The following is a 19767-nucleotide window of genomic DNA, read 5'->3' as shown; positions in this document are numbered from 1 at the left end:
GCATGGAAGCAGCAGGGCAGCCAGAGTTAAGAGACGGAATGATCAACAAATGGTCAGGAGATGCTCAATGAGAGACCGAGTGGAGAAGATTCTCTCTGGGCTGCACTGGCTCCTTCAAAACCCCTTGTGTCTCTACCATGATATTTTGTTCCCTTCCCAGAAGGGTGGCAATTGGCTGCCTTCCGTTTAGGGCCCAGAACAGTTTGCTGTGCAGGTGCCTTCATGCAGCATTTCATTTCTCTGCTTGGATGAACCATGATGCATGTTCATTCATGAAGGGATAAGCTGGCCGATGGCCAGCTCTGGGGCAGCAGGTTGGTCCAGCTGGCCTAGGGTGCTTTCTGATTCAATGATTATAATGTTCCAACTGCATTTCAATAGGGCAGATGGGTGAAGGGGCTTTGGTCTGGATTTGCACCAGTTTGGTCAAGGGTCAGTAAGGCCCACAGCAGGCATAGGCAAACTCAGCCCTCCAGATGTTTTGAGACTACAGTTCCCATCATCCCTAACCACTGGTCCTGTTAGCTAGGGATGATGGGAGTTGTAGTTCCAAAACATTCGGAGGGCGAGTTTGCCTATGACTGGCCCATGGTGTCGCATAGCTTGTTTTTTACCAGTTGTGGAAGGAGAATCTCTTCACAACATAGGACTGATGCTTCTCCCACCATTTTCTACATTTTAGTTTCTTGGCAGCTGTGTGCTACGCTAACAGAAGAAAGAAGTAAAAAAAAAAAAGGAACAATGTAAGAACCCCTGGATGGTTAAGTCCAGTCAAAGGAAATTCTGGGGTTGCGGCGCTCATCTCGCTTTCAGGCCGAGGGAGCCGGTATTTGTCTGCAGACAACTCTCTTCTGGTGCAACGGAACACCATGACGGAAAACAGAGCTCACGGAAACTTCGTTTACCTTCCTGCCACAGCAGTACCTATTTATCTATTTGCACTGGCGTGCTTTTGAACTGCTACGTTGGCAGGAGCTGGGACAGAGCAATGGGAGCTCACTCTGTTGTGGGGATTCGAACCGCCGACCTTCCAATTGGCAAGCCCAAGAGGCTCAGTGGTTTAGACCACAGCGCCAACAGTAGAAAGAACACCTATGATGGCCATAGGGTTGGACTGTTCATCTTCCTCCTGGATGTTCAATTAATGACAAATACATTTTTTTCTGTATCAAAAGTGATGATCCATCCTGTTTTGAATCTAACTGGCCATTCTTTTTCAATTCACAGCATTATAGATATACACTTCAGCCACAGCAACCTCTTCTCTTAATTGTACATTTATATTCATTTCTGCTTTTGTTTCCATTAGACCTTGGCATGCCTTAGGATGCCAGTGCTTCTCTGTGTGTTCCAAGCGTGCATTATTAGCAGCCACCAACGGAGATGGTGCATCTTGCAGAATCCAACTTTCCTGGCCTCAGCAATGTTCTCGGTTCTTTCCCCCTCCTTCCTCACAACACTGCATTTTATCCAGCTCAACAGGGTTCACATGGAGACAAGAGGTGAGGAAGCTTTTCTTGTTTTAACCCAATCTCTAGACATTATTCTACCATTCTTATCATGTGTTTTTAATAACTTTCCTCGGCGTAACACACACGGGCCTCTGTCTCCATCCAGCTTATCAACATGCACTCCAGCTATACTAGGATCACATGGATGGAATTGCAGAAGTGTTCTTTTTAAAAAAATAAAAATGGTGAGATTAACTGTATGCATTTTGTCTTCGGAGTCATTTGAAGATGGGGGCCATCCTGACGATGTCAAGAATGCTTTCCCTGGTTTCCTGCAGATAACATTGCTTTCCTTTTAAGGGGAAAGCCATTGGGGAATCACATAGATCATTTAATTTTCTCTTTCTTGATGTTCCATCCGACATCTGCTTCCCCCCACCCCACCCTCCTCCTTTCCATATCCCAGGCATAATGGACCCAATAGAAGGAAGAAGAATATTAAACGGCTCAAGAATCCTCAGGGGGAAATAGCTTGGTTTTAACTGCAGACTCATTGCTAGAAATAAAAATTGTAAATCATTTATTGTCCGCCCCTCCTTCCTTCGGGTTGGGGGGGGGACAGGACTAAAAACCCTTCCATGTAATTAGAGCAGCATGTTCCTTGTTTTTTTAATTTTATTTTTAATTAGGAGTCTGGAAAGGAACTGCATTGTTAAGGTCGTCTGCTGTCAGTTCCTGGATGGAAATACGCCAGTTATTTATATAGAGAGCTCTGTGGCATTTTTTGCTATTTCCGCTCATCATAGTTGGTTTCCAATCATGATGGTTAATGTAATATTTTCCCCTTCAAATCAAGTTGCGATTAAACTCAGAGCTACATTATTTGTAAATAATTGAGGGGAGAAAAATCTGGTCATGGGGATCTTTTTAGTCTGCCGAAAGGCAAGCTGTTTAAATGGAGGGGGAAATGCTATAGAAATGGATTCCTGCATAGACACTAATGCATATAAATGATGCTTGAATTACTTCCATATCTGAGTATTTTAAAGGCTTCAAAGGTCACCACTCTATATGCAAGTTGCTGAGTGATTCGGAGAAAGTAACTCCGGGCAACTCTATTACACAGCATGACCCGAGGATTTAAATTGACTGGAGCAACGTCCGAGCTGGTTGACGCCTCCCTAGCAGGAAATACATGATTATAATGTGAAGGATGACCTACAGTAGCCAGCTTAAGTACTCACCCAAAGGCTGAGAGTTTATGGCTTAGTTATACTCACACAAATGAATAGTTGGCTGGGCTGCCAGCCTGTTCTATTTGCATAGGAGGAAGTCAAACCTGGTTGGCTGTACAGATGGTTACATCACTTCCCTTGACATTCTTGACCACTACTGACAGTAAGCAATTGGCGTTCCTTGACTCTGCCAACCTCTGCCACCATTCATGAAGGGGGAGAAGTCTATCTGTGGCAGTTAGTCATGGCAGATAAAAAACATGCCGCAGAATACCAGTTGCTGAGGAACAACCGTTGAGGAGGGCAGTGGCCATCTGTCCCTATTTGTGGGCTTCCCTGAGGCATTTGATTCATTACTATTCAAATTATCATGATGGAATAGATAGACCCACCTCAGTCTAATCTGGAAAGGCAGTGGTGTAGCGTGGGTTGCCAGTGCCCGGGGCTGTGCAGAGGTGGATAGGTGAGAGGGAAATGGATGGAGCATACATGCACATTCAATTGCCTAACGGCGTCTGCGTCACCCAGAAGATCTCAGCCACAGAGATAAGAAAAGAAGAGTCATTCCATTGTCTGGAGAAGTCACTTCCTGGTTCACATAGAGAAGCTGTTTTCAACTGAGCTCAGCAACAGAAGCACACAGCTGTATCGAGACAGCACAGGGTATTGACTTTTTACGCCCCCTAACAATTTTTTGTCTGGGGCAGCTGCCCTGTGGCCCCCCCCCCACTCTTGTCACTGCAGAAAGGCTCTTACAGTCTTACAAAATATAGCAGTATTAAAATGGTCTAAACAATATGTCTCCTGATATTATTATCTTGCATGTGGACTAAGACTTACCAGGGAAGTCTGATTGTACCTGCTGATCGTACCACCATCAAGGGAGATTCCACTAATTAGAACTCAGGGTGTGGGCTTTTCAGTCATGACACCCTGACCCTGGAATGAGCTCCCCCTTGAGATCAGGCAGGGTACTACACTGAGTGACTTAGGGTGACCATTAACAACTTTTCGATTTTGTTGTTCTATTGAGTCTTTGCAGTAGCTGTTAACTATTCTGTTTTTCCAGTGTGAGAAATAATGCGAGCAGACTGTTGGATCTGCTGTTCTTAAAGGTTTTGTTGATTTAGTTTGTGGCTAATGATAGTATCCCTTCTCTGTGCCCCTGGTTGCCCCTACTGCTGGCCTGCAGTTGACAGACAAGGGAAGAAAGCAACAGAAACGCCACTCACTCATGTTCCCAGAAACTTTGCCTCTGGCTGATCATTCATCCTATTTGACGTTGCAACATGTGACCTTGGGGTGAAGGGTGGGATATACATTTTAAATAATAAATGAATATAAGGAGCAATGGGCTGTATCCAGCATTCTCTCTCTGCTAGTGCAAAGGGCTGTTGTGCCAGTGGATAGATAAGTTTTAATGTCATGCAACAAATGGCTCCAATGCAACAGCTCCAATGTTGCACTAGGAGAAACTTCTCGCTTCACATTTGACTTTTTAAATTTATCATGTAACAAAGCTACCAGCAACCTGCTTACACATTCTTTCATGGAACAATGTCCCTCTGATGCAAATCATTTCTCCATCGGAACAAGTCTACCTCTAAGTACCTCTAAATCTACCTCAGAACTGTAGTACCTCAAGGACGCCTCTTTCCAGATGGACATATACAGACCCTGAGATCATCTTCTGAGGCCCTTCTTCATGTGCCCCATCCTCAAGAGGTCTGAAGGGTGAAAACACAAGAACGGGCCTTCTCTGCAGTGGCTCCCTGTCTATGGAATGCTCTCCCCAGGGAGATTCACCTGGCTCCTTCATTATACACCTCTAGGTGCCAGGCAAAAACACTCCTTTTTAACCAGGCCTTTGGCTGATTTGATTGACATGCCCTTTTAAAATATGGTGGGGTTTTTTTGGGGGGGGGCTATTGGGTTGTTGTTTTTACGTATTTTGATTATGTATTTTGTGGCTTTATATTTTGATTTTATTCTGTGAACCGCCCCAAGACCTCCAGGTATAGGACCTGGTATAAAAGAAAGAAAGAAAGAAAGAAAGAAAGAAAGAAAGAAAGAAAGAAAGAGAAAGAAAGAAAATAAGTGACTTTAAGTTAGCACTATGTGGGATACAACCCAATGATGCAAACGTCAGGAGAAAAAAGCCCTGTTTTAAAACAGCAGCACTGGTTGTGAGTTCATTTCAGGGCTCAATTTAAGGTGTTCATGTGTTTAATTCTCTAAACAACTTAGGCCCCAGATATCTGAAAGACTGCTTCATTCCCTACAGACCCTCTCGGGTGCTAAAATCGATAGAGGGCACCCTCTTGCTAGTTCCTCCAGCCTCAGAGGCGCAGGATGGTGATGATAGCTCAGGTGAGGGCCTTCTCTGTGGCAGCCCCTAAGTTGTGGAACTCCCTGACCACAGAGGTGTGTCTCGCATCTTCATTAAACAGCAAATATTGAAGAAGCATCTTGTCACCCTGGCTTTGTTTGTTTGCTTTATGAATCACCTTATTTTAAGATTGTAAGTTTTGTTTTTGTTTTAATAAGAAAAATAGTTCTTACTATTGTGTTTTAACAGTGTAACCGAGTGTGGGAGTTTAGGGTAAAGAGTTAATAGTTGTAGTAGTAGTAACTATCCTAGTCAAAATAGCCAGCATCACAGCACCGAGAGCAGGCAAGTGAGATCCAACAAGATCAGCAAAGCAGGAACTTAGATCACCTTCCATTAGTCAGCAAGAAGATATCTGGAGCTAAGATGATGCAGAACCAGGTGAGACCACGCAGCCTCCAACTAGGGAGTTTGGATGTATCATGTTGCGTTTTTGTTTAATGTTACTTCACATAACAAGTTTACAGGGCATAGTAAATTGGTACATCAGGGAGAGTGCTAGGCAAAACCTTACCCCCTGTTGTGCTGGTTTTCTTACATTCTGGGAGCTTTTTTGCTTTTTTTAATTTGAGGAAGAAATGCCAAAAATAAAATAAAAAATACAACCTCCTCTGCAGTCTAAAATGGTTCAGTCCAGAATACTGTACCACTTCATATCTGGTCACAGGTCCGTTGGCTCTAATTCACCTCTCACATTCCTCTTTTTGTCTTCCTTTTCCAACTCACCCTACCCCACCGCTGCCTTCTTTCTCCTCCTCCTCCTTGAAACAGCTTTTCTTTCCAACTTGGCTATGACTGAACCCCTTTTGCAACAGCTCAGGCCAAAAAGCCCCTCCCGCTCCCGGCCTTCCAGAGGAAATCTCTCTGAGCTCATTTTCCCTGCAGCCCGAGAAGAGCCCTTTGTGATTCCGCACAGCCTTCTATGAAGTGCCTCGCTTGTTTTATGCCCCCTCGTGGAGTTCAATCCAGGTCAGCGACGACACCCACCATTAAATGCGACGCCTCTTCCACGCCACTGCAGGGAGTTCTAATTCTTAGTGAAATAAATGTTTTGTGCTCAGGCACTGTCCTCTTTGGAACCCACCAATCTCTTTCACATCCTGGCCATCTGGCTCACTGTCGTCTTCCACTGATGAATAATAAATATCCTCTGTACATGTCTTCTTCTTTCTTTTTTTGACGTGTTCACACAAAGCCACAGAAAGCCCCTACCATGTGGCTGAGGTTGCATCTGCTGGAGAATGGAGAGAGACTGAGAGGAGGCTGGATTTACTGCAGCTCGGTTGGAGCGTTGTGGGCAGAGACGGGGAGATCTACTGCTGCATCGACAAGGATCTATTTCTGCAACCAGAGCTGCTGGGGCTCAAAAACTGGCACCCTCTGATGTGATGCCCATTCTCTTTATGCAGAAGGATAGGGCATGCTCAAAAGTAAGGACCTTTGCATGGTTTTCTGGGATTACATGAGTGAACAGAACTTGAACCTTGAGAAGAGGGAAGCACTGTGGGTAGGTGGTTCCTGTGTCTAAGCGATTGGCCAGTTGCCTGTTTCTGGACAGGGTCACACTGCCTCTGAACAAGAAGAAGAGTTTTGATTTGATATCCTGCTTTATCACTACCCGAAGGAGTCTCAAAGCGGCTAACATTCGCCTTTCCCTTCCTCCCCCACAACAAACACTCTGTGAGGTGAGTGGGGCTGAGAGACTTCAAAGAAGTGTGACTAGCCCATGGTCACCCAGCAGCTGCATGTGGAGGAGCGGAGACGCAAACCTGGTTCACCAGATTACGAGTTTACCGCTCTTAACCACTACACCGCACTGGCTCTCTGAAAGAGCAGATTTGTAGGGGGGTTGTTCTGGGATCCATTTCTGTAATGTGAACCTCAGGTAGCCTCAGTGGCTAGGAGTGCCTTTTACCAGCGATGAATGCTGCCACCAACAGCCATTCTCAGAAAGGGTTGAGCAGGCGATTCATGCATTGAGAGCCTCAAGGCATAATCACCATCATTATTATTAATATAATCATTATTATGTTATTATTATTATTTCTATACTGCTTTACATTTTTAAGAGAGCCAGTGTGGTGTAGTGGTTAAGAGCGGTAGTCACGTAATCTGGTGAACCAGGTTCGATTCCCCGCTCCTCCACATGCAGCTGCTGGGTGACCTTGGGCCAGTCACACTTCTGTGAAGTCTCTCAGCCTCACTCACCTCACAGAGTGTTTGTTGTGGGGGAGGAAGGGAAAGGAGAATGTTAGCCGCTTTGAGACTCCTGAAGGGGAGTGAAAGGCAGGATATCAAATCCAAACTCTTCTTCTTCTTCTTCTAAGGAAAAATCTCAAAGCAGTTTACAACCTACATTAAAACATTAGCGAAAACACTACACAATAAAACTTTACTGAAGAAAGCCAAATATAAAGTACAGTGGTACCTCAGGTTAAGTATTTAATTCGTTCTGGAGGTATCTTCTTAACCTGAAACTGTTCTTAACCTGAAGCACCACTTTAGCTAATGGGGCCTCCTGCTGCCGCCGCCGCACCACCAGAGCACGATTTCTGTTCTCAACCTGAAGCAAAGTTCTTAACCCGAGGTACTATTTCTGGGTTAGTGGAGTCTGTAACCTGAAGCGTATGTAACCTGAAGAGATACCACTGTACAATATACATTCAAAGCAGCATAATGTCAGGAGCGGGTCTCAAGAGCAGGTCAGCAATATATCACACAGAAGTTAACTCTTTATTCAAGAAACCAAGGTCTGCTCAGGAGGCCAGGCCTAGTGAGCACAGCAACTTGTCCCAGTAAATCTTGCCCCAATGAGGCAGTTGTGAGGACTGAAGGGGCCTGCCTTCCCACAGTAGCCTAAGTCTCCTCCTCTCACGGGTCCTTTCCAAGCAATCTGAGACTCCATCACTGTGCCTGTCTTTGTTTTCCCCTCTTCATACCTCTTCTGTTTCTAGAGACTGGAGGGAGGGGAGATAGTCACAGCAGAAGGGGAAGACCCCTGGCTTCTTCACCAGCCTGACTCATCTCTTCCTCTTGACTCCCCTCCTCTCCAGCCTCTGATTCTGAACTGCTCTCTGCCACAGCTTCCTCCTGCTCACTAAACCCTGCTTCCTCTTCAGCTTCCGACACCTGCTCCTCCGCCCAGTCTTCTTCCTCTTCTTCCTATGTGGAGATGCCCTTGTGCCTGGTCCAGAGGCTTGAGCTAGTGCAAAAGGATGTTGGTGGGGATAGACTACTAACAACACGTAAGTCCTGCACTTCAAAGCTTGAATTAGCTGCCCCTGTGCCTGTAGGGCCTTCATGGTTCACATCCATAGTTGGAGTCTACCAGGTGCCATGCATTAGGAATTTTGGACCTGATTCTGTGGAACTCCCTTCTGGCCCTTGGCGAATATATTTTTATTTTATTCCATTTTGGTCTGATGCAGTCGAAATAAATTAAAAAATTGTCCAGTAGCACCTTAGAGACCAACTAAGTTTGTTTTTGTATAAGCTTTCGTGTGCATGCACACTTCTTCTGTTCCAGTGTATCTGAAGAAGTGTTCGTGCACATGAAAGCTTATACCCAGAACTATTTTAAAGTAGTTTGTACTAAGTTGCACTATGCCTGTTTATTGAACTTTACCTATGGTTTTTGTTCATTTTAAACACTGTATTATTTTGGCTCGCAAATTGTTTTCTTGATGTGTAAAGCACTTTGTGACCATCTATGATTAAAAGCAACGTGTGTGTGTGTGTGTGTGTGTGTGTGTGTGTGATAAAATTTGAGCTCCAGCAACATCTGGAAGGCACCATGTTGCTTTTCTCGGCACCTTTTGTCTGATGTAACAAGGTTCATCTTATGTTCTCTGCCATTTTTTGTCCCCCTCCCAAAACACATCTTCACGCTTCCCTCTGTGTGACTTGGATGTTCTTTCCTATATTTTCCTCTCTCCACAAGAATGCATTGGATGGGAGTGCTTTGCTTAATCCTTGCAACTCTTAACAGCATTCTGGGTTGAGCCTTTAATCTGCAGGTTATCAAATGATGGCTTTTCCCGCTTGCTTGCCTGCTTGCTTTCCTTCTTTCACTGGCAAAAGAAAGAAAGAAAGAAAGAAAGAAAGAAAGAAAGAAAGAAAGAAAGGGAAAACTGTGTGAAAACAAATTATTATACTGAGTAGCATTTGTATTGGGAGTGAGGAACCATTTTCAATCCAAGGGCCATGATCCCTTCTGGGAAACTTCAATGGGCCACATGCCTCTGATGGGCAGGATGAGAGATAAAAGTGAGTGGAGCCACAAATGAGTGAGATTGCACTAGTGGGCCCCACCCCTGATCTCCATGCATGTATTAAAGGGGCTCTCTGCATGTACTACTTTAGCCACATTTTCTCTGCAAACTGACCAAGTGGTTGTGTGCTGTGTTACACCACACCCTTTGCTTTGTTGTGGTGAAATGGGTGTGGTAGTGGTTGGTACTTCAGCAGCTATTTTCTAAAACAACAACCCTGCCATTGAGTCAGAAGTTGCATTTTTGATAGGGGTGGCGGCTGTGCATTGAAAGGGCATAATAGCATCTGGCATAAATGTGATCTTCTTCCACAGCCCATGGCTCTGCCCCACCAATGAGCCTCTTTCAAGCAGCCAGGCCTCTCTAAGCAGGTCAGGACCGTGGAGAGCTCCCAGTGGACCCTGTTTGACTGAGCTGTGGAAGGGGTTGTCTCAGCACAACACCATCTTAGGTAGACTGGCAACTGGCTGCTGTTGGCCCTAAGGAGCTGGCTGATGGGGTCCATATTTGGTCTGTAGCTGATGCATGTGCTGTGGAAAGGATGAGGATTCGACAGGGGGTTCATCCATTGAGTCTGAGGGGAGTGGGAGAGCTCTATCCTGAGGCTGGGGGGGCCCAACTTCTCCTCCTGGTGAGGAGAAGTCTGCAGTTCATCCAAACATTCTCCAGGGGCTGGTGGTGAGGGCATGATGCCTTGTTGGTGTAACAACTTCATTAGTGAAATTTTCCAAAAGCATATTGTAGAAGTTCTGCCACCACATCTGCCATGGAGGAAATATATCTAGTGCCCCACTGGGGTAGAAGGTCTTCCCAGAGGTCCTCAGACTGGAAGAACTCCAGTCCAGGGTTGTTCCCCAAGTTTCCATTTTCTTGTAATTTTTGCAACTTTTCCTTCCCCTTGAAAACACACCTGTCCATCATTTTCTCACCCAGATGTTCAGCCGTGAAGATTTATAATCACAAAGCAATTCGCTTGGGTGAAGAAAAGAAAAAGGATGTTTAGCTTAATCTATTTTCACATTTGAGTCAAAGAGTTGGAGTTTGTTTGTCTTTCAATTTGGGGGAAGGTGGGCTTTCCTTTGCTTCCCCTCTCAGTCGTCCTCTGCCAAAGAAACAAAATAACCCTGAAATTAAAAGGCAGGCTTGACTCCCAGATTCCCAGGGTCTGGTTTTGATGGAACGCTTTGTGTTTGACTGCATCTCTGTCTTGCCGCATAAGAAGCAATGGTGAGCCTTGAATAAAGTTTCAGTTAAAGGGGAAACCATCATTATTTCCATGCCTGTGTGAGGCCACCTCTCCCCAATTCCTCACTTTCCTTTCTCTAATAATATAGTAGAAAATGAATGGTGTATCATGCTCATTGTCAAAGGTAATTCCATGACATTCCTACACACATACGCACATTTCTCTTGCCTACCAGAATCCTAACCCCCCCTTTCCCAAACAAATAATTTCCCCACTTCATATCCAGGAAGACTCAGGAGTCCCAAGTCCTACAGGGCACACCTGCAAGAGCTGTTCAATCACATTTCTGCCTAGTCTATTCAGGCAAGTTCTACTTGAATCAATTTCAGTCCTGAAAAGGCTAAATATTCTAGTCCAAAAATTATCTGAATGATGTGGCCTGATTTGAAATGCACCAGAATGTGAACAACAACAACCTGCTAGATCAGGCCAGTGACTCATCCAGTCCAGTATCCTGTTCTCATAGTGGCCAACTTGTAAGCAGGACCTGAGCAAAACAGCACTCTTGCCTCCTGTACTTTCCAGCAGCTGCCAAGATAATCCTAGGATACTGGCCTAGCAGGGACAGTGCTGTGTAATTAGGTGTTTGGAGGCTATCAGAGAAGGCAGGTGGACAAAAGAGATAGCACTGGGAGGCTGAAGATGAAGAGTGGCACAGTGAACACTGAACCCAGGTAGGTAGAGTAGACCAAATTTCAGTCTGAATTCATAGCAAGGGTCACTGACAGTCTTTTTCCTTCTCGTGGAGTGAATTTCATAATATTCTTAGAATGGGGCTGTTTCTCAATGCAGCATTATGCCAAGACATCTGGGAGGAAATGGTAATCTCTGCTGAAATCTAGTTCCTGAATGAGGTGTCAGTGAAGTTCAGCCTTAAGCAAGATATATATACTTATTAGTTATACTGCCCAATGGTCCATATAGCTCCGAGTTATGTTCTCTTACTGGCCAAGACTCTCCAAGGTCTCAACCAGTCATTTCCCATGCTTGCTATCTGACTTCCCTCTAACTAAAGAAGCCAGGGATTGAAAGTGGGACCATCTGCATGCAAAGCAGGAGCTCTGATGCCATCCAGAGACCCCAGCTGAAACATTAGATTCAGACATAGTTCACATATGTACATAACTTGGTGATGGCTAAATCAAGGGGTGACATGGATGGAATGGCTACCACAGACGGTGCCCACACGTCCTACTTCTGTGTTGGGCGAAAGTGACAGCCTGAAATTCTTCTAATTCAGTCTCTGCTTTACATTTCCCACTTTGCATTCCCATGTATGAAGCTGGGACCTTTGCTCAAACAGTCCATGCAGTGATAAACTGATCCTGGACTATACCAATGTGCCATTGTAGGATATCAGTGGACTAAATGTGTCCTTCTATGAAAAATTAGCTTAAAAAAAACTAGCATGTTGGAAGGAAAACTAGGCTAGAGCTCCATTCCTAACAAGGAGGGCTTAAGAAAACCACAACCCTGGGAGAGTCATGAAATTCCCCTACTGACAATCTGAAGTGGTACAATTCATGAACAGCTTCTCGACCTCAACAGATGTTTGTGCAAACCAGGCTTGAGTTAACATTATATTAATGGTGAGAAGCTGTGTTCACCCAATACAGTGGTGCCTCGCAAGACGAAATTAATCCGTTCCGCGAGTCTCTTCGTCTTGCGGTTTTTTTGTCTTGCGAAGCACGGCTATTAGTGGCTATTAGCGGCTTAGCGGCTTAGCAGCTATTAATGGCTTAGCAGCTTAGCGGCTTTAAGAAAAAGGAAACAAACTCGCAAGAACTCACAAGATGTTTCGTCTTGCGAAGCAAGCCCATAGGGAAATTCGTCTTGCGGAACGACTCAAAAAACGGAAAACCCTTTCGTCTAGCGAGTTTTTCGCCTTGCGAGGCATTCGTCTTGTGAGGTACCACTGTATCTGCTGCTGATATTCTTACTCTTTTTTAGCCATTTTTCAGTTGCAACTATGAATATTGCTTGTATAAGAAGCACGACCTTCAGTCTAAATTTATTTATTTCATTTTATTTTCTTGAGAGGCATTTATATACAGCTTATTTCTAAGCTAAGGGGACGCGGGTGGCGCTGTGGGTTAAACCACAGAGCCTAGGACTTACCGGTCAGAAGGTTGCTGCTCTGGTTTACCAGAAGCGGCTCAGTCATGCTGGCCGCATGACCCGGAAACTGTATGCCGGCTCCCTCGGCCAATAAAGTGAGATGAGCGCCGCAACCCCAGAGTTGGCCATGACTGGACCTAATGGTCAGGGGTCCCTTTACCTTTATTTCCAAGCTAAATAAGTTTCCCCTGCCCTCAGTGACATCACTGCGCAGCTAAATCTCATTGGCTGCAGAGCATCATTGCATTCCACTACAGGATCCCTGATTGGGTAGCACCACACCATGTAAAATAAAGAAGTTTTAGTAGGGTAAAATGACACTGAAGCAGTGGCAATTGGGGAAACAGTGTCAGAAAACAGGCTGGGGGAGCCTCCCCATCATGCTCAATAATTAAGGGGATTCTCCATCAAATACACACACACCCCGAAACATTTTTTTTTCTACCTTGAAATCAAAATGGCTGTAGATTTTGCACAGCTCTAGTTAAAAGTGGATTGGTGGCACATTTATAGAAACAGCAGCAGGATGAGCTGCAGGAATATGCCTGCCTGTGCCTTCCCTGGCCCCTCTGATCATATTAGCTTGCTGAATATTTCATCAAGAATCACTAAGGATGCACTTGCTTTTTCTTCCGCTTCTGGAGAAAGCCTGGCTCTCCTGTGAAGCTTTCAAGATTTATGCAACGCTCTCTCTCTCTCTCTCTCTCTCTCTCTCTCTCTCTCTCTCTCCTCCAGCTGTCAGATTGCTGTGACAGTCTGAGCTGGCATGGGGTTGTTGCCAGCTTCTTCTGCAGCAGAATGCTGATGTCGCTGCCGCATCGCTCTCCCACCCAGGCCACCCGGGGCTTGTTTACACAATCAAAGTTATTCTGAGCTGAAAACACCTTCAAAGTTGCTGCAATATCTGATTTGTTTTTCTTTGCATGATCAAGTGGGCTAAACACTGGCTTAAGCTTCTTTACGGGATCAGTTTCGCTGGAATAGAGAAGGCTCCAGGATTCATCTCGGGCTCTGCTCACATGTCTGCAGACACAGTGGGCAGAAGCAGAGGCCAGGGCTGCCATTGAAAGCTGGCCAAGAACTAGCTTGGTCCTCCCACATATCTGGCCTAGACAGGAGGCAGGTCAGTGCTAGAGAACAGATTAAATTCACAGCAGCAGACAAGGAGTTGGGGAGCAGAGCAGAGATTCTTGACGTGCCTCCTTTTCACACAGGGATAAGTACTCCCATGAAGATTGGGAGAGAGGAGCCTTTTTAAAAGCCTGGGACTTGCCTCCTCTTCTGGGCTTGCATTCCCAGGGCACCATGCTAGAGGTGGGTGGGGCCTGAAGCAAAAGTGGGTGGAGCAACAAAATCTCCCCGCTTTGTACAGTAGGCTAGCAGACCCTGTTTTCCAGAGACAGTTCCAGAGTTACAGAAGCCATCCGGGATTCTGATTAGATCCCGGAATGGCCTGCTTTTCCTTTAAGACATCCCTATTTTTGTTGGAGATGTGTTGGAGCATACAGAGCTATGCAACCCCTGAGCCAAGGAGATAAGTAACCATTCAACCTTTAGAAGACAATTGAAGGCAGCCCTGTACAGGGAAGGTTTTTATGTTTAATGTTTCATTGTTTTTATATATGTTGGAAGCTGCCCAGAGTGGCTGGAGAACCCAGTCAGATGGGTGGAGTATACAGAATACTATTATTAATTATTATTATTATTATTATTATTATTATTATTATTATTATGCTTCTGATCCAAGCCAAATTTATTTTGAATTTTCACCTGGCTCATCAATAAGCTGGAAGCAATTCCCAGCTGCCCCTGGACATTTCCATCTTCCCAAAATTTACCTTTCAGCCGCAGCAAACTGGTATAGGTTACTCTCTTGTCCTTGTTTTCATTAGTTAGTAACTTCATTTCATGTTAGACATAACCAGTAGTTACTTAAAATAATTGCGAAAAGGAAGACTGACACACATGCACCCCAATGAGATAATGTAATCAACAGGCTAACTCTGTTTATTACATTAAATTATCAAAATGTCCAGAGGTACTAAATCACGTGGCCTACATCTGTTCCAAAACTGTATCAGTAAAATCCAGTATTTCTTATAAAGCCTGTTTAATTATTTCTTCCTCCCCACAAGTATTTGTAGGTTGTGATCTTATTCATCAACACAGAGCCTCACATACCCTTGACCAGCGGTTCTTTCTTTCTTTCTTTCTTTCTTTCTTTCTTTCTTTCTTTCTTTCCTGCCCTTCCTCCCAGAGGAGCCCAGGGAGTCGACGAAATAGATGATTTCCAAACGTTTGGCCAGTGCCACACATGCTGTGATTCAAACATACATATAACCAACACTGTATATTCCTCCTCGTCTTGTATTTCTATTGTTCTCAGTCACAATGTTTGAGGTTTTAATTGGCTGTCATATGCTCATCTGTTCTCCATTATGCTTGAAAGCCTTACCAGTAGGACACGATTAGTGCAAAAGGACTCAGAAGCTTTAGCAAACTACAATTCCCAGAAGTCCTTGATCTATGAACTTGGCAAGGCTTTGGGAACCAAAGCAGGCCCATGGAACAGCCATTTCCCCTCCCCATTCATTGCTGCTGCTGAAGGGAAGGAATGATAGCTCAGCAGGTAGATCATGAGACTCTTAATCTCTGGGTTGTGAGTTTGAGCACCACATTGGGCAAAAGATTCCTGTATTGCAGGCGATTGGACAAGATGGCCCTCATTGACCCTTCCAACTCTACAGCTCCTGAGAATGGTGGAACTACTCTCTGCTGGTCTAAACACCCAAGGTTGTTTCTCAGATATTTGGGGCCTAAGTCATTTAGGGCTTTTTACACACTCGCATTGACACTCTGAATTGACCCCAGAAACTAACACCATTCATTTCAGTGCAAAGGCGACACAATGCAAATGGCGGGCAAAGTAATCAATTATATATCATTCACGGACTGAAAACAACGGCAAACAGAGATTGTATTTGCTGGCTTGATTTCCATTCTGGACATGGGGGGAATACGTGAGCAGCAGCAATTTCGGCTCCAGTTTTCATCAGAATTCTCTGATATCCCAGGTGACACATGTGACTGAACAGCTCAACGTTTTGTGTTTACAGGTAAACAGATTGTGCACTTGTTGAATGTAATGTGTGAACACCCTTGCTATTGCAGGGCAAGCAGGTGATGGGGACACAGCCATCACCCAGGAATAAAGCCATGGATCTTGGTTGGCATAGTGACTGTTGCTGGCTGCTTAATCTGGTTGCTTCTTTAATGAACGTGCGGCTCTGTTTTCAGGCACTGAGTTATCGCACCTATCTCACTAGCATAGAATGAGGCAAGCAGAAGGCTTATCACTTCATTTTGCGAATGTCCCTCACTTCTAATTTACATGCCAGGCAGTGTGACAAACTCAATTTGTAGAACACGGTAAACAAAAGCTCTCTAACTCTGGCTCAATGTAATGGAATAATGTTGTTGGAAACACCCGTTAAGTGGAACAGGAGAACAGGCAGGGCTGGGTGGGGGGCAGGGATAGGAGCATGTCCACTTAATGCTGATCGAATTCATCTAAGCCATAGAAACAATGCATGGTGTCAAGAAATCACAGCCATTAATGACTGACACTCGGTGTAATTGTTCCAAATTATCTCTACGGATGATTCCTAAGTCATTCTCACTCACTCAGATTTATTTATTTCGAACATGTATATGCTGACTTCCATCAGAAAATATCACAAAGTGGTTTAAAAAGGAAACTGAACATTTAAAGCTGGCAAAACTTCAAAATCCATAACACAGAATTTCACTCGGTCCATACCCACACGAATTCCACACACCCTAACACACCCCTGTATCTAAATCAGCCTGCACTTGCATACATTCAATTGCACATTTGCACACCCAAAACCACACTGGCACCACGATTTTTCACGCATCGTGATTTTTGCATAGCACGCACATACACACACACATATCATGACTCACAATTATCTTGCCAGGTCAAAAATTATGAAACCAGTATCACAATATGGAGTTCAAACCGGTTTTGGACAATATATTGATATATCACTCAGCCCTACAAATAAGGTAGTCTGAGTAAACTGAATCAACCCAACAATGAAGAATAATGCTTTGGATTTTCCAAATCCACACCCTCCTCCGAAATATATAAGAAATTCCAGACCCAAGTGCCTTGCTTCAACTACTGGAGAGCAGCAGTAAACAGGTTGGCACATTTGCCCTGCTCTGCATTCCTCCTTTCCCCTGAAATACAGGTTCTCGTCCTGCTGCATGTCCATCCAAAGCCCATTGCCTTTGCTTCCACCACCTCCCCTCCCCAACTCACTACCAAATGTCAGTGAGATGGAGAAACACTTGCCTTTTCTTCCTGTTTGAATCACAAAACCCACAGAGAGAAAGTCTAAAATTAGAGCACGCCAAACACAGTGGCATCAGAGTAAATTAATTTAATGTCACTCCAGCAGAGTTTCCCTCTGGGGAGAATGCAGAGGCTGATAATAATAAAAAAAAATACCTCCAGGTGGAAGCTAAAATAAATAAACAATTAAAATGGCACCGATGCTTTCTGTTCTTGGTTGCAATTCCTGGAGTCAGTTTCACATGATTTGTATGTCTTTCGGCAGGGAAGTAAGAGGGGGTGACTGTCATTTTGGAGTCAGCGGGTGCTTTTCAGGGACCAGGAGTCAGATTCCTCTTTGGGTCGATAGTGTCAAGGACCCCGAATCAAAAGGGGAAGGGTATACAGCCCCAGCCCCAGAGATGTTGCTACCCAATGAGACTGTGGGGCCAGGGTCACTCTAGCCAGAAGATGTGACACAGCCATTGTCAAAGGGCTTCATTGAAGAAGACCCAGTAAAACCAGAACATCTCTCACTCCGCAGTAGGAGGCTACTGGAGAGAGCTGGGCCCCTTTAAGAAATCAATGTCTTCTAGTATGGGCAGGGCTAACTGGTGGGATGCTGCCGCCACTATACAGGGCTGAATCCCTGTTTGTCCTGGAGCTCTGTGTTCCTCTAGAGCACAGTCTGAGCTTTGCCTTCTCTACCTTCTCTTGCCTCAGTTTACCCTGTATCTGGCCTGAGTTCTGCCTTGCCTAGGCTCACTTTGCCCCAAGCAGGGCAACACTGGCCATACCTGGCTGCCTCAACCTAGGGCTACTTGCAGATTTCAACCTGCATGGGCTGGCCTGATCTTTATCTCCTGGGCTAATGTGCAGACCAGAACAGGGGATTTCAGACTTCCTAATTGTTCCAACACAGTTTTTAACTAAAAAATAAAATTAAAAAATGCATCTAATGCAGTAAAATATGTCTGGTGGGGGAGAGAATACATTTAGAAATGTGTATTTTGAGAAAAATGCATTTTGAAAATATATGTTTAAAATGTGAATTTTCATGCAGATCTTTTTAAAAATAAAGATCAATGAGGGAGCAAGACAGAACAGGCTTCGGAATGGATTTAAAACAGTATGATATGCCCATCTCTATTTGGATGACGCTTAGCCAGTAGTGAAAAGTCTTTGCATATGGCCCCCTTGCCAGCTAGTTTCCAGGAACAATTTAAGTTGCTGGGAAGAGCTTGGCTGCTGGATCAGGCCAAAGGCCCACTCACTCCAGCATCCTGTTCTCAGAAAGGCCAATCAGATGCCCTAATGAGAAGCCCACAAACAGGAGATGAGTATCATCTCCCACTTGTGATTTCCAGCAAAGGATACTTAAAGGTTGTGAATCAGTGATACTCCAAATTCACATTTACACACAGATTTCCCTGTGCTCCAGCACCCCAGAATGAAACCATTCGTGTCTTACATGCTCCCTGAATTTCTATGGTGAATTACTGAGTGCTTTCTGGCACTGCAAAAATGTGACGTGATAATGCACAGTGCATGATTCTGAGCTTACTTCTTCCAAGTGACATATATATATATATATATATATATATATATATATATATATATATATTACTATTAGCTAATATGAAAACAAATCACCTGTACTTGGCCAGCTCTTTGGTTATGCAAAGGCCCATTCTCCAAACAAAAGGAAATGTGCCAGGCTATTTATTTAACAAAATTATTTGGATGTTGGACATGATTCCTTATGTAGGGAAGATAGAAAGTTGGTGTGTGTGTGTGTGTGTGTGTGTGTGTGTGTGTGTAGAAATCTCTTACTTTCTTCATGGTCATAATACAGCCTACTGTGCAAAATTAATAGTCACAGATGTAGCTCCACCCTCTTTGCCATTGACAATGCTATTTTTTGTCTCTGGCCCTGCCTTCCACTGGCATATGGCACACAGGATGGTGCCCTCAAGGGGCACAACTCTGTTTTGTTTTTCAAAGCTGAGTGTATGAATGAAATACATTTCAGTCCTAACTTGGTCCTACAGAATGCCAGAAAGTTGTAGCCACAAGGACAACCTTATGTACACCACAAACTTAATGCACCTTTAATGAGCTAACCAGGAAAACAAACAGCCATTGGTCACCTGGTTTAAAAGGTGGTAGGTGAGGTCAAGGAAGCAGTTTCTTTAAGCTCATAGAAAGTCAAGAATTTTTTCAAGGCCATTTTATTCATTAGTGTTTTTCTGTGGCTTTGTAAAATTGAGCACTGGCTATGGTGGGAAGGCAGGGAGATCAGGCTGGGGCAACACAAAGCCAGCTGTGCAGAAGAAAGGCAGGCCATGGGAGACACGCAATTAAGGCCTCTTTGAAGAACTGTCCAATTGATTTTTTTAAAGTTACAATTGAGCTACTACGTCAGGGAAAGAGCACTCAGCGTCCCTCCAGTCTGGAAAGCTACTGGGCTTTGTTGGGGCTTGTTTTCCTCTCCCCAGAGGCTGGAAAAAAGGGGCAAAGAAACAGAGGAATACAAAAGCAGCTGGCCTGGGACAGGGTGCAGACACTGACTTAGTGTTGTTTAACACAACGTGGTTTCCAGACCCGGACATCCTGTTGGATGTGATTTACCCTGTTCAACGGATCCTACAGGCAATTTGCTCCGCAGCAATCACAAAAGAGAGTCAGGCCTGAATC

The sequence above is a fragment of the Podarcis liolepis genome, assembly GCF_965112155.1.
Source record: "Podarcis liolepis genome assembly, chromosome: 16".
Taxonomy (NCBI): domain Eukaryota; kingdom Metazoa; phylum Chordata; class Lepidosauria; order Squamata; family Lacertidae; genus Podarcis; species Podarcis liolepis.
This window is presented reverse-complemented; position numbering follows the sequence as displayed.